The sequence below is a fragment of the Equus przewalskii genome, chromosome 14, assembly GCF_037783145.1.
Source record: "Equus przewalskii isolate Varuska chromosome 14, EquPr2, whole genome shotgun sequence".
Taxonomy (NCBI): domain Eukaryota; kingdom Metazoa; phylum Chordata; class Mammalia; order Perissodactyla; family Equidae; genus Equus; species Equus przewalskii.
This window is the reverse complement of record NC_091844.1, coordinates 16,660,434-16,676,429: the sequence shown is the minus strand read 5'-3', so window position 1 is coordinate 16,676,429 and position 15,996 is coordinate 16,660,434. Positions and strand designations below refer to the sequence as shown.

The 15,996-nt window shown below is 43.9% G+C and overlaps 1 long non-coding RNA gene across 1 annotated transcript; it reads left to right on the top strand.

Annotated features, from left to right (window-relative positions):
- Nucleotides 1-13,299: 13,299 nt before the first annotated feature.
- Nucleotides 13,300-14,886, top strand: LOC139075707 (uncharacterized). Its single transcript, XR_011526371.1, has 3 exons — nt 13,300-13,676; nt 13,848-14,011; nt 14,391-14,886. It is a non-coding gene; the product is annotated as an uncharacterized lncRNA (long non-coding RNA).
- The last annotated feature ends 1,110 nt before the right edge of the window (nt 14,887-15,996 follow it).

Sequence of the window (15,996 nt, the reverse complement as noted above, 5' to 3'; positions counted from 1 at the left end):
TAGTGCTGATCCAGAACTAGAAAAATAATTCAGTGTTTATGCTGTTGAGCATGAGTCAGTAAGTGTCATTTTCCTGGGTTGAATAGAAACAACACAGGTGGTCATAAAACGAAGACGTTGAGAGATAATCTTGATAGTCCCTTCCAACCCAAAGGTCATTTGGCCCTACATTTTCATCTATTTGCATTTCTAACCCTTGCATGCTGGTTCTTTCTTGGCAGCATGGTGACAGGGTAGTATTGTCCATTCTCCTGAAGCACAGCGGGTCAGGGCTGCCCCCAGCTGGGGTATGACCCCTCCCCCACCCCCCGGCCTGAGTTAACTGCTGTCTCCTCAGGACCCCTGCAGGACCCAGCACTTAGTAGACTCTGGATAAATACTGGTTAAATGATGAATGAATAAATGAATGACTTGAACAAGCCCTGTTTGCCTGGACTTCTTCTGAAATTAAGACTATGGGGTCTCCACCCTTCTCCTAGTGCTGACATTAGAGAGGGTCCAGGAAAAGGATTAGTTCAGTGAAGGCCAGTGTTATCCCATGCCTTAATGCCATCCTCTAACAACCACATTCTGAGTGCAATGATCCACAAAGGGCTGAGATGACGTGGATGGCTGTCAGCCTACTACATTCGCCCCTCTTCTCTGCCTTTAGGAACACAGGCTTCCTCTTTTGTGGTTGTACTTTGAGGTAAGAAGATGTTTCCACATTTTTCTTTTCTCAGCAGTCTGTAGCTTCCTGAAATCCTCCTTTCACTGTGAGGGCCGCTTCTTTGCAGCTCCTGAGTTCCAGAAGCAGGAAATATGTATTTATAATAACCTCTTCCTGTTGGCTTGGTAATTGTGCTTCCAGTAGGGTAACAATCACCTGACCCTGGAGCTGAGCCCCAGTTTCACTCAGAGAGGCCAGTAGTGACTCTGATATGTATCTGTTTTTCTGAAACCTGGAAGTAGACGTGGCTGTAGCCTGGCTGCTAGAGGGTGGGGCCTGAAGGATCTGTGCCTTTCTTTACGAGTTTATTCTAGGAGAACTGGCAGAAACTGGAAAAGTGAGCTCAGAGAGAGACTGTGAGGTGGAGGAGTGTCCTCCAGTGTCTCCTCTTGGCCACCTCCCCGATGACCATCTCCCTCTTTGCTAAATTGATCGGGCAAACTTTGATCTTAGTTCTGAAAGGAGGCAGAAAGAAGCTGTTTCTATACACAGCTGTGGCCTCCCACGTTCCTCTCAGAATGTTTTTTTTTAAGTTAAAAGGCCAAGCACATCGTGAACTTGAATGTGTACCAGGTAGCTATAAACAGCTCAGCAGGGAGGAGCAGATATAAACCCCAACTAAGTGTTCTTGAAGGATGGGAGACAGAATCTTCTGTCCGAAAGGAAACTTCTGAAGTGTAGCAATATAACAGCTGGTGAATAGAACAGTGTCCCATGTACAAGCACTGACTTAACTCTCGGCCAGTCCTGTTCATATTTTACCACTCTGCGCAGTCACTTGGGTATATTCTCAGCTTGCAGAGGTGCAAGAGACTCTTTTTTGGCTTTACTGTGGTGGCTAAAGGAGGAAACTCCTTTAGTTGGTCCTCTGCATAACCAAGGCATATAAATAACCGAAACCATAAAGAGGGAAGCTTTCAGAAAAGCCCTTTGATTGTAAACCCCAGCTCTTACAACTCTTACAGCCCCCAGAGCTGTAAGGGCCTCCAGAGACCAGGCGGCTCTACTTATTGTTTTAAAATCCTGAAGGCCCTTTGTGTGCATACTCTAGGACAGGACCTTTGGACATGGACCTTTATTGTCATTACAAACTCAGTAAAGCCTTTTTTAGTGAGCAAAAAGGTGGGCATGGACTTCATGGGTTCCAGGAATGGTGAATTTGGTTGCAGAAGCCCATCACTGAGCAGAAATTGTGGGAGACACGGCTATAGAGGAGGGGGCGGATCGCGAAGGGCCTCTCGTGTCACACTAAGGAATTTGTTCTGCAAGCAAAAAGAAGAGAAAGCTGGAGAGTAACAGGAAAAGCGTCTTTAAAAGAAGATTATATTATTTCATGTGTTCCATGAAACTCTAATCCCAAGAAATGCTTCTTGAAAATAGGGTCCCACAGACAAATAATTTTTGGAGACCCAGTCCACACCAGTTCTGGAATCTCCTGGAGATTCATAAAGTGCCTTTGTTTTAAAGTCTCTGAACAGTCTTAAGAAATACTTTACTCTACTTAACCCAGGGAGAGAGAAAAAAAGAAGAGCATATTGCTAGGAACCTGATTCCATTTTTCTAGCCAATACTGCAACAGTGAGTTTGTGGGTAGCTTCGCTATCTGTACCAGAATACTGTCCAATCTATTTAGTATCAGGCAACTATAACTCACATGTCCAAACCCCACTAGCAAGTGACCACAACATAAAGTCCCATTGATGGTAATATTTAAAAACTCAGTGTTCAGTGCCTTTAGTAGAAAGTCTTGTGTTTCTAGAGAAACAGGTATAGTTCCAATGCCCTCTGGGCTTGGCCAGTTTGTGGTTCTAGTTAAGTTCCTTTGGCTCTCTAGTTTGGAGGAAGAAAGGGCTAGAGGGACAGTCCCTTCCTTCTGAGACCTGCACCAAGCTCACAGGGTCCTGCTCTGCAGGCTGCCGCTGTTCCTCACTGTCCGCTCACCTCCTGCCCTCATTCCTGGGGACCTTTTGCATGAAGCCCTGTGCTCATCTCCTCTCTCACCAACAGGGAAACTCATTTTGGAAGGATTGTTCCTGGGAGAGCTGTAGGCCCTGTGTCATGGTTCTCCCCTTCTCAGAGCATAAAACACACTAGCGTGCCAGATGTGTGTAATGGGGAGAGCTGGGCCTGGGAGCCACCTCCTGTATTAGGCAGTGTTCTCCAGAGAGACAGAAACAATAGAGTGTGTGCATTTATATATAATAGAGAGAGAGACAGAGACAGAGAGAGAGAAAAAGACTTATTGAAGGAACTGGCTCATGTTGATGAGGATTTTTAGGCTGCTTAATTTAAAGCAGTTTATGATGAGGATTTTAGGCTGGTTATTTTTAAAACTGCAGATGAGAAGCAGGCTCCGAGGACTGGAATTTTGCTTGCCCTTTGGAGAGACATTTGTATTTGTGAAGGAAGTGGGGATGACCTTGTAGGGACCTGAAATTGGCCACCCCAGGACATGTCTCTTTGGCATCGGGATTGTTTAGGGCTGATTGCTTTCGATAAACTGGGACAGGGAAGGAGGCTCTGGGGAATGGAACTTGCCCTTGTTGGGACACATTTACATTTGTAAGGTAAATCTGTCTGTAAAAGATGCCTCTCTCTCTGTACCAGGAAGAAGAAGAGAGATGACCTTATCCCTAGAAACTCTTAATGGGGAAGGCAAGAACTTAAGTTGGTTGCTGTCCGGCAATCTCATGTAACTGATTTAGGATGGTGGCTTCTGACCTTTACTTAATCTGATTTGATTCTTGTCTAAAAGTCGTGGGATCACCCAACGACCAAACCCCACCTGCACTGATACCATTTTAACTTTTTTTCATGTTCTTTCCTTTGTCTTGTAAAGAAATGACTCACATACCCATGCCTTATAAAATTAGCCTTAACCCTCAACTCGGGGCAGCAGCAGGAGCTCTGACTGCCCGTGGGTCCTGTCCCCACGCACCAGCTCTGCCTGCCCATGGGCCCTGTCCCCATGCCAGTGGGGGCAGCAGAAGCGGCGGCAGCAGAAGGTCTGACTGCCCATGGGTCCTGTCCCCATGCTATTCTATTCTCTAAATAAAAGAGCACTACTGCCAGATCTTGAGAGTCCATGAAATCTTTCTTTCAACTCCTCGGCTCACCGACCCCGCATCATTTCGACTATGGGGCTGAAAAATCTGAAATTTTCTGGGTAGGAGGGAAGGCTGTAGGCCCAGGGGAGAGGCTCAAGTCTGAAGGCAATTCGGAGGCAGAATTCCCTCTTCCCTGAAAGATCTCAGTCTTTTCTCTTAAGGCTTTCAACTGATTGAATGAAACCTACCCACATTGTGAAGGGCGATCTGCTTTACTCAAAGTTTACTGCTTTAAATATTAATCTCATCTAAAATATACCTTCACAGTGACCTCTAGACTGGTGTTTGACAAAAAACTGGATACAATGGGATGGCCAAGTTGACACATGAAATTAACCATCACACCAGGTATGCTGTGGAGCTGGGCCCACTCTGCCAGCCTCCCAGGTCCCTCGCAGTGACTTTCCTCTCACACTGCTTGTCCCTTTCTCCAATCTGAGATCCATGGGGGTCAGGCTGTAACTAAACACTTAGCTCAGGTACAGCCAAAGTAGTGTGTAAAGCGGACAGAGCCGTTCTCTTAAACCCATCAAGCCAGCTATATGGGTTTTGCATGAAATTTGTAGTTTTGTCTTTAAAGTCTCTTTCCCAAAGAGTTTCTTCATTTTTCAAAGACTAAAATCTTTAAGTTTTATTATTTAAAAACTCAATTGAAAGACAAGATAGAAATGGAAAGTATGTTGCTGGCTACCAGAAAATAGCAGGAAGACAGATACACCATCCCATAGCTTGATGTTCAGAAGACTGAATTCAGAGCATGGAAGGATATCTGGGAATATCAGTGTATAATAGGAACAGATGGGTGGTACAAAAGGCCAGGGAGCCTGTGTCATACTCTATAGGTCCAGAGAGGGGCAGAGAATATTTTCAGCCATAGTGATTTAGACATACCTAGACTCTCAACCTCAGATTCATTAAGACTATTTGCTGGTTGGTTGGTTGGTTGGTTGGTTTTTGTGGTGAGGAAGATTCGCTCTGAGCTAACATCCATTGCCAATCTTCCTCCTTTTTCGCTTGAGGAAGATTAGCCCTGAGCTAACATCTATGCCAATCTTCCTCTATTTTGTATATGGGTCACTGCCACAACATGGCTTGATGAGTGGGATAGGTCCGTACCTAGGATCTGAACATGCCACCCCCGGCTGCAGAAGTGGAGTGTGCCAGACTTAACCATTATGCCATGGGGCCAGCCTCTATTTGTTTTTTGTTTGTTTGTTTCATCTATTAAATATTCTCTAAGTTTCATTTCTCTCTCCTCTTCCCATTCTGAAATCCTATCCTTTCCCTTTTTTCAGTCTTTCCTCATCAGAGATGCCAGTGCTGGAATTCTTTTGGAAGCCAGGCCTCTGTCACTAACTAGTGTCTGATGACCAGTCACCTAAACTGATTTTGATACTCCTTGTCAATTTTACACAATAAACTAGCTCAGGCATCATAGTCCATTGTGAAATGTTACCCTTTTAAATCCTGGCCACTAACAATGTATATTGAGGGGATTGAGAAGGGTGGGGCCACTTAAATCTTATATAATCTCATCAAAAATGGCCTCATTACAGACTGTAGAAGGCCAGGGCAATGTTCATACCAAAGAGGTGCAGGGGGAATGCATATACACTTTGGACGATGAAGAGCACTGCTCACCTATGTGGCTCACCTTCCAGTCTTTGTAGGTGGTGGGATCTGTCCAGCTTTGAATGAAAAACCAATTGTACCCAAAGCCAGAAAATATTTGTGAGCATCTACCCTAGACAAAACATGGTATTGAAGTACATACCCTATAACTCATAACACCACATATTCTTGAATGCCATTATGTTTAAAAAATTTTGTTCTAATATGGGTCTTTTGTGGCAAGGGTTTAGCTGCTTTAGAATGTAGTGGACCACACCTTCCCCAGGCCCCGTGACATGGAGCCCAAGGGTATCACCATAAGGAAAATTTGCTCTTATCCAAGTCTTAATTGCTTGTGCAGTAATATTCTTATGAATATGGCCAGTCTGAAAGCATTTGTACCCATTAAGAAACAGTACATCATCATATCCCATTCACTACTGTGGCCATTTAATGGACATACGTAATATGGTGGGTGTTATGCTAAGTATCTAAGCAGGAGACTTTAAGAAAGGGTGTGGTCCAATTTGTAACTCCCTTGTCTTGGAATTTATTTCTCATGGTAATTTGGAAATTTTAATATTCAGCACCTTTCTGATTTTCACGGTCTCTCCAATTAAATAGCAAGTCCTTGGAATAGTAACCTAACTCTGTGATTACTTGAAACCCTTAGCGACTAAGAGGGAGGGTACCAGCAAGGTTACTAGCATCCAATCTCTGTGAGACCAGTCAGAGGCCTTAGCACTGTCGCCAAAGCACGAAGCACAAAGCAAAGTGTTTCTTTTTCTTCAGGTTAGTAGTTCTCTACTTTACTGCATATTAGATTTTTGAAATCCTGATGCTCAGACTGTACCCCAAACCCACAAAATCAGAATCGCTGGAGGTGGTGGAGGCATGGGTAGTTTTTAAACCTCCCCCAGTGAAACTGAATTTGAGAACCAGTGTCCGACCAGTACTTCTCAGGCTCTAGTATTCATACAAATTACCTGGGAACTTTGTTAAAATGTGAATGCAGTAAGTCAAGGTGAGGCCTGAGAGTCTGCATATCTAAAGCTTGCTGATGCTGTTGGTTCACAGCCCACACTGGATTAACAGGGTCCCAGAGAATCTGGGTAGGATACCAAGACTTCCAATGGGAGTAAAGTCAAGACGAAGTGTGGTCAGGTGCAGGGGATGCTGTGGATTTTGTCCCTCTACATCTGTTCCAGCCTCTTCTAGTGTGCCTTCCTGTATTTTAGAGGCAGGAAACCTAAAATCTACATTTCCCATCACATCTAGGGCTCTGAATCTGATTCCCATTCCATCAGTCATAAGTGCTCAGGGGACATTTGGATTCAGAACTGAGTTAAGTGGGAAAGGTGGCATCTTGCTCTGTGGATTGTAGCAAAAGTTCTAGAGCTGGGCTAGGGTGGCAGCACAGCCCCTGGTGGCCCATTTCCTCAGTGTGGATTTGGGACTTGTTCCTGAATGCTCAGTCTTCTAGACTCTGTTTTCAAGCCTTCCAACAACGTTGTAAGCTTTAAAACATTCTGAACTAAATCCTTTCTGTATAAGCTAGCTGGGATGAATTCTATTCTTTGAAATGAAACCTTGACCAATACACCAGGTGTTATAAGAAGAAATGCAAACAGTAACACTGAATGGCCAAGGGTAACATCTGGAATACAGGTAAAGCCGAGGTCAAAACAGACATAGCTTACAAATAGACAAGTGGTAGAGCCAGAGGATTCTCATGGACATGTTTGATGGCATCCAGGATTCTTTGAAGGACATGGAACTCTCGTATTTGTGGAAGTCCCTCACCTTTTGTTTTGTTTTTTTTTGGTGAGGAAGATTGGTCCTGAGCTAACATCTGTGCCAATCTTCCTCTGTTTTGTATGTGGGATGCCACCACAGTTTGGCTTGATGAGTGCAGGTCCGCACCCTGGATCTGGGCCCACAAACCCCTGGCCGCCAAAGTGGAGTGCATGAATTTACCCACTATGCCATGGGGCCATCCCCCTGTTTTGTTTTATACTAGTCAAAGTCAAAGACCTTTGAACTGGCAGCTAACCCTAAAGAACTACTGGAGTTATGAAATATTTCACTGGGGGATCCTGAAGGAGCACCTTTCTAGAAGGATGGGGAAACTCAGATCTAATATTGAAGAAAAAGTTAAGAGATTGAGAAGGGGAAGCTCCCTTATTTTCCTAGGATCCTATATGAATGGGGGTCTCCTGAGTTTGGAGTCAAGTTATATCTTGTAGCCAAGTTACCTTCTCTTTCCTAGCATGTTGCATCCCAACTTCTGGGACCAAGGCATTATTGCCAGGCTTCTGAAAACCTACATGATCACCAAGCCTTTGCCTGTAGGCTGAATAAACAACGTCTCGTACACATATATGACAATCCAATAAATAGAGAAATTGCATGGTTAATAAAATACAAATATATTTAAAATCATTGGAGAATTTGCAGTAGATTTTTCATTTTGAGTTTTTTTAGGTCAACGAATACTACAAAAAAACAAGTACTAACAAGTAGAGATCTGCAAGATTTTTTTACATCAGTGAAAAAAGAGCCATCACATTCAAAGTATTGGGTAAAATTGCCCAGTCCTTCTCGAAGTAAGGATTCCACATTCCAGCTGTTTCAGCTGTGACAAGAGCTATAATAGGAAGAGTTTGTTCACAGCTGGGTAAGCAGAGGAAGAAGTCCAAAGGGTCTGAACAAAGGTGCCACCTCATGGCCCAGCTACCTGCATCTTGTGTGGAGATTCTTGGTCTAGTTCCAGTCTGGAAGCTCTGGGTTTTGTTTTTATGAAAAAGGCTCCATCCTGTCTCTGATTCAGGATCAAGGCAGGAGAGAATCTCCGCTTTGAAGCGGTCAGTGGTAGCAGCACAGAGGTAAAAACACAGAGAAAATCCTGGACAAGAATACAGCCATTCCCTCATTCAACAATCTTGACTATCAATTATACGCCAGGCAGAGTGCTAGGCTCTGGGGATGTCCAATAACCCCCTTGCCATCAGGAGACTTACATTTGAGTGAGGGAGACATATAAATATATTGGTGACTAAATACAATGGTAAAAGTATCAGGATGGGGAGTAATCAATTAGCACCATGTTGAAAGAGACAGTGGCTTATAAACAAAGGGAAAGATTCAGTCATTTATCTTTTATTTCTTATACAAATTTCCCCGGAAGCTAACCAGAGAGTAGACAAGGGAAGGCTTATCTTTATAGACATCTATTCTGTTCCCTCAGAGAAAGATTATGCCTGAAATCACCATACCCCACGTGGGCTGGAGCAGAGAACAAGGCTGGCTGACAATGCCTTGTGATTAGCCCGACTAGATTTGGTTCTCCCAAGGGTGGTTGGATGGCAACTCACCCACCTGCCTCAGCTCTGCCATTCTCAGGTGCCCCTATTCTCAGGCGATACCGATAGTACAGCTATGAGTCATTATCACGGGATGTTCTCCTACCGCCCTGGTCCCGCCAGATCAAACATAATGTCCACAGAGGCAATTGGCCATGGATCCCTGAGCCTTGTTTACCTTGAGAACTTGGCACAGTCACTGCAGCATATCCGTTATTGATTTACAGGCTGTGCCCAATGCAACTCTCTGGGCTCCATGTTGGCGTCCAGTTTCCTACTCCTCTGCCCCACGGTCCCTCTTAGTTCCCAGCATTGCTCATCCAGGCGACATCTTTCTTGGCCCAGGAGATCCACCTTTGTGCAGTCTGTCTAACTTATTTTAAGCATTTATTTGGTGGCTGCTCTTAACCACGCTTAACCAAATGTTCTTCATAGCGGAATGCACAGGTGTGTAATTCACATGCTCCTTGAACTTAGAGTTGGGGGGTGGAGTATTGCTGAAGACTGACAGTGGGTAGTTGAGTGTTTTCATCAGCAACCGCTGACCAATTCATCACCTCTGTTTCTCCCAAGTTTCATTCCTGCATCACTCTCCCTATGCCTATGCCCAGTCTAAGGGTGAAATGGGGTTCCCACAAGAGCAAGCAGCATGACTATTTTGGGGGCCTGCTAAAGATCACTCTCTCTTGGAGCTCTTGCCTTTGCCACCAAAAATCTCACGAATGCCCTGCAGCTGGGGGTCCACCGCAGGCTCCACTCCTCTCTAGAGCCTGACCACCCAAATGGCCTGGCACCTCGGAGATGTGTGCATGCCATGCTGGAGGAGGCTAGCTGTTCTGCATCTGCACTCCCATTCATTTCAAGGACTATAGCAGTTGCATCCTGAGTTTCTGCAAGAAACTTCCAGTCGTTTTCTGCTCAGCTCCAGCATCAGACTGGACAGAAGGGGAAAAACTAGTGGGGTTGGGCAGTGATGGTGCATTTCAGGATTAAGAAAGAGCACTAAAAAGTCTTCATCGTTTTCCTCTCTCATTTTTCTACCACATCTCCTCACTCCCTCATCTCTCCTTATTCTGCCTGCTTTCATGGTGAAGTAGCGTGGACAGTAGTGTTCCAAGCGCTAGGTATCTATCTTTGGGGAAGTCATCCTGGCTCCCCACCACAGACTTTTCATGAGGTCTCAGGCTCAGTGACTGAGCTGCTTCTTAGCTACAAAGTGGGGTGTGAGAAGCTGGGGTGAGATTCCAGTTGAGGAGCTGTTCTTGGTGGCAGCCCCCTTTCCTTGCACCATGTCCTGTACCCTCAGATGATGGCATGGGAGTCTTACCAGTCTGACACTATGAGTTTGCTTCAAATAGTGGGCACCTCCTGAATGGTTTCTCCTCTTCCCCTTCAGCTCCCTCACAGTCCATTCTCCCCACAGCAGCCAGGGTGATCCTTATACAACACCAACTGGATCATGTCCTTCCTCCTCTTAAGACTCATCAACGTTTTCTCTCTACTAAGAACAACATCCAAGCTCCTTACCAAAGCCCACAAGAGCATACCTGACCTGGCCCCTGCCTACCCTGACAAACTCACTTCCGATCCCTCTTCCCCTGTTCACTCCGATCCAGCCACACTGAGTATGTTCTGGTTTCACCAACACTTCACATTGCTCCCTTTCTTAGGGCCTCGGAACTTGCTCTTCCCTCTGTCTGCAATGCTTTCCCCAGAACTTTGGATAGCTGCCTCCTTCTCTTCGTTCAGGGCTCAGCCTGAATGCAGCTGAGCTGCTTCCTCAGAGCGGCTTTCCTCTGACCCTCCTGCGTTTTCCCAGGCTTTCTGTCTCAGATTTGCTTGTGGATGCTGTCCCAGGATTCAAAGGGTAGCTTTAGGTCTGCCTGACAGCTAGACGTGGTGCTCTGGTCGGCAGGCCCCATGACAAGACAGGCTAAGTGACAACCCAGGAGAAGGTCATTCTGAAATCCCCTCCTATTTCCTGTTCTGAAATCCCCTCAGGCTAGGAGGAAGAGAAAGGTCCCTTCCTAGGTAGGGGGACCAACCACCCCAGTTTTCCTGGAACTGAGGTGTTTCATGGGTTATGGTATTTTTCAGATCTAAAACTGGGAAAGTCCCAGGAAAACTGGGATCAGTTGACCCCAGATGTCTTGATAAAGTGCAATAGTTGGTTTTAAATCTAATGGAATCACTTTTGTCCACTTGATCTTATTCTTTCTAGCTTTGCCCAGGTTGTAGAAGTTAGGTTCCAAAGAACAAATACTTTTTGCAATACCTTGTATGACTTTATATTGGAAGGATTCGATAGGGAATGCAATAAACACACACACACACAGCCTAAAAGCAAACAAGCCATACAGCCTGAACACTTAGCATGGCTCTGGTCCCTGCCCTTGGCACAGCATCTGCCATATGAACTTAATAAATATTTGATATGTTGTTGAACCAAGTTTAACCGAGTACATTATTGGATCACATTAAAAAAACCTCGGGGCCAGAAAATCTGAAGAAACTAGGCTGTTCTAGAAATTCTTCTCAGCAGGAAACAGAGAAAGACTGCATGCTCTAAATATAGCTGGTTACCATCACCTCGGGTGACCAAATTGATCCCTCACTAGACAGGATGGTCTGCCACCTGGTGGTAACTCTTAGCATTGCTCCCTGGTAAACACAATTCTTGTGTTGGGTGAATTTGTTGTGCACAGAATCATAGAAGGTAAGGGTTGGGAGACTCTCTATGCTGTGACTATATTGCCAACCACTAAAATAGAAAAACCTGACAAAGAATATTTTTAAGAGATTTGTGAAATTTTTTATATGAGAAATCTCACAATGGGGTAAGCGAAAGGAAAAAGAAAACTAAAATCTGTGTAATACTTAGGTGAGCTAGGCATTCTATACAGATTATTTCCCCTCACAACAACATTGGAATATGGATAGTATCATGTCTATTTTACAGACAATGAAATGGATACTCAGAGAGGTTAAGACATTTCTTTGCGATTAAACAAGAAAGGAAAGGGTAAGTCACAATTCTTCCAGGCTCCAAAGCATGAACTCAGGCTTTGCACTGCATTTTGCCAAATTTTTAACAGATTGCTTTTAAAAAAATTAACTTTATTGCAATATAGTTTACATACAATATAATTTATGTTTTAAACATTTTATCTTGAAATAATTATATATTCACAGGAAGTTGCAAAAATTTTACATTTTATATAACCACAGTGCAATATCAAAACCAGGAAACTGACATCGGTACAGTATATGTGTATGCTATTTTGTCACATGTGTAAATTCATGTAAACTTTACTGCAATCAAGAGACAGAACTGTTCCATCGCCACAAAGACCCTCTTTACTGTCACACTGTTTTACATTGGTCTCAGCTTATTGATAATGGTGCTATTGGTTAGAAATGCCTGATGCAGCATTATTTACAGTAGCCAAGACGTGGAAGCAGCCTAAGTGCCCATTAACAGATGATTGGATAAAGAAGATGAGGCATATATATACAATGGAATACTACTCAGCTGTAAGAAAGAACAAAATCGTCCCATTTGCAATAACAGGGACGGACCTTGAGGGAATTATGTTAAGTGAAATAAGCCAGATAGAGAAGGACAATCTCTATACGACTCCACTCATATGAGGAATTTAAAAATGTAGACAAAGAGAACAGATTAGTGGCTACCAGGAGAAAGGTGGGGTGAGGGGTGGGCACAAAGGGTCAAGGGGTGCACCTACAACACGACTGACAAACAATAATGTACAACTGAAAGTTCACAAGATTGTAACCTATCATTAACTTAATAAAAATTAAATTAATTAAAAGAAAAAAAAAGAAATGCCTGATGCAGTCACCTGGGCTTCTACTGCTTACGGTGAGCCCCTCTGGACATTTCCCCTTTCAGAAACAATGTTGTGGCTGGACAAGCCCTTGTGGTTCTTATTAGGATTGCAAGACATACCTCAGCAACAACCAACAGAGAACTTTAAAAACACAAGGTTGATTACTCACAGATCCTGGAGGGAACACAGCGTGCCCGGGCCACACAGCAACATTGCAGGTGGAGAGAAATAGGGCAGACCTGGGCTTCTGCCTTTATTGGGGTTGAGGGTGGGGTGCCTAGGGTTTCTCAGGTTCACTCTTTCAGGAATTAACGCATGGGAAGGGAAAAGCAGGATCACTCAAATGGTCAGTTATCTAGGTCACCCAGGGGTTCCTACAAGGGGCCCTTCATGCTTGGAAGGGCCTGGCTCTTTACCTAGTTGTGTAGCTGGCAACGTGTTTATTTGAGATGCATATCTTTGAAGTGGATGCCTTGGCAATCAAAAGTGTAATGTCAGGCAGTTACAATAAAAAAACTAATTACAATCAAAAAGGCTACACACCCCACCCCTCCCCCCTGTAACATTCCTAAACCCTGGCAACCATTAATCTGTTCTCCAGCTCTGTAATGTCATTTGACAAAGTTATTTCATTGCAATCATACAGTATGTGACCTTTCGAGATCGGCTTTTTCACTCAGCATAATGCCCTGAGGTGCCTCCAAGTTGTTTTGTGTATCAGTAGTTCTTTCTTTCACATCAGCTAATTTATGTGTTCTTTGCTGTGATTAAATGTTTTGAGCTTTTGAGCAGCTATAGAGAAAAATTTATTGGTGAATAAAGTGGCTAGTGACTGAGTAAGCAGCTTAAAAAAAAAAAAAAGATTGTAGTAGTTTGAGTGTGGGGTGATGGGAGGAGGCCTAGACTCGTATCATGTCTGCAAAGGAAGAGCTACAGGGAAGAGAGGGCCTAGATACTGAATCAGCAATGAGGGTGGAAACCGAACATGACTCCAGGTCTGCACACCTGAAGCCCAGCAGTCCAGCTGACTGACCAGGTATGGTGGGCACCCCCTCCCCCCGCCCCCACCTTCTCCTGTACCACAGGGACTGTTTGAGGAATGGGCCCTGGCATTCCCCATCCACATACCCATGTTGGTCCAATCAGAAGGGAAGCTCAGGAATTTTGTGGGGTGGTTGGCCAAAGGGAAGCCCTTCTCTCTCCCAAGATTCCGAAGAAGCAGCCTAGGAACTTTTGGTGCCCAACCTGGAGACGGTGGCCTGAGTATCAAGAGTAACGCACTCTGGATCAAACCTATCTTGAGGTTCATGCTGCCTTTGGACTTTCAAATCACAAGCTACACATTCGTTTTATGGGTTAAACCAGTTTGTGGTGAGTTTTCTGTTATTTACTATATAAACAGTCCCAAGTGATAGAAAAAAACAAAACAAAACGAGTAAAGGGAGAAGGGAGATCTCAGTCAACTCACATTTATAACTTCCACTAGAGCTGCAGTCCTCGCTATGACCATGACAAATAAAAATGGCAAGCAATAGGATATATTGGAGAATGTGAGGAAGCCATGTGGTATAAACCTAATTCGGCCTGACCTTGTCTTTCCAAAAGGGCCTGACCGAGGCCGTTGAACATGCATTGTATATCTGCTTTAGAGATTCCCTATGGCAAGAACAAAGGCCCTTGAGATAAAGGTGCAACTTCCCTCCCCCTCCCAACGTTGGCATCTCCTTAAGGATTAAGCATCTTTCCTTAGGCTAGAAACTGATTGCTGCGCTCACCTGTGACCGCCCAGCTCGAGACAATCGACTTGCCTCCTGCTACGCCTTCTGAGATAGCAGACCCACTACCTGCTGTGTCCATCAAGCGCTGTGCCGACAGGGCAATCCTGTGACTATTGTGGGAGGGACATTTCAATCATATGTGAAACACCCTGTTTGGGGGTATATAACCACTCTGTGCACCCCACTTCTTCGGTGCCCTTTCTTCCTTTGGGAAGAAAGGCCCCTGGGCCATGGTCCTCAGATTTCAGTTCAGAATAAACTCACCCAAATTTTCATTTACAGATTGGTTATGGATTATTTTCATCGACAACCACTAGAGAAAAAAAATCGTTCATTATTTTTTATTGATGAATCAGTTTCCATGGAATGGATATACCACAATTTGTTTAATCATTCACCCACTGAAGGACATTTTAGTTGTTTCCAGCTTTTATTATCACAAATAAAGCTTTTATGAACATTCATGCATAAGTTTTGTGTGGACATAATTGTCTATTTTTCTGGTCCGAATGTCCAGGAGTGCAATTACTGGGTCATATTGTAGTTGCATGTTTCTTTTTTAACTAAAGTAGTTTATCAAACCACTTTCCAGAGTGGTATGCTGTTTTACATTCCTACTTGCAATGTGAGAGAGATTCACTTTCTCCACATCCTTGCCAGCAATTGGTATTGTCGTCCATTTTTGTTTTAGTTGTTTTCATAGGTGTGAGTGTTATCTCAATGCGGTCTTAATTTGCACTTCCCTAACAGCTGGTGATGTTGACCATCTTTTCGTGCACTTATTTGCCTTCAGTGCATCCTCTTCAGTTAAATGCCTTTTCATATCTTTTGCCTATTTTCTAATTGGACTGTTTGATTTTTGTTATCTTTATTTACTGTTAAGTTTTGAGATTCTTTACATTTTCTAGATGCACGTCCTTCCTCAGATCTGTGGTTTGCAAACCTTTTCTTCCAGTCTGTAGTTCTCAACATTAGCAGGGTCCTTCACAGAGCAACAGTTTTTAATTTTGATGAAGTCCAATTTACCAATTTTTCTTTTATGGATCATCTTTTCGGTGTTATGCTTAAGAGCTCTTTACCAAGCCCTGGGTCCTCAAAATTTTGTCCTGTGTAATCATGGTATTGTGATATAATAAGAAATACATTTTGGTCTTCACCCATGATTCCTCCTCCTGGCACACAGCTCTAAAAATCCTTGTAATTTTCTAAGTGATAAAAGCTATAAGAGTGTCTTTTGTTATAATTAGTTTTTGTTTCCAGCTCCTGAAATAGCTCCAGTGCATAAAGGTAAAAGGAGAGTCTTTTGTTATTTGTTACTAGCCTCTTTCAACCATTCCTGAGTTTTTGTTAATGAGCTGACTTTTGGAAAGCCCCTAAGGATGGAGGGCAGTGCTGGTTGCCAGGTTGCCAGGGGAACCAAGCCTGTGGTTAGAGTGTTGGAATTTTCAGCCCCACCTTTACCTCAGGAGAGGGGAGAGGGGCTGGAGATTGAATTTAATCACCAACGGCCAATGATTTAATCAATTATGCCCATGTAATGAAGGCTCCATTAAAGTCTCTAAAATAAGGGGTTTGGAA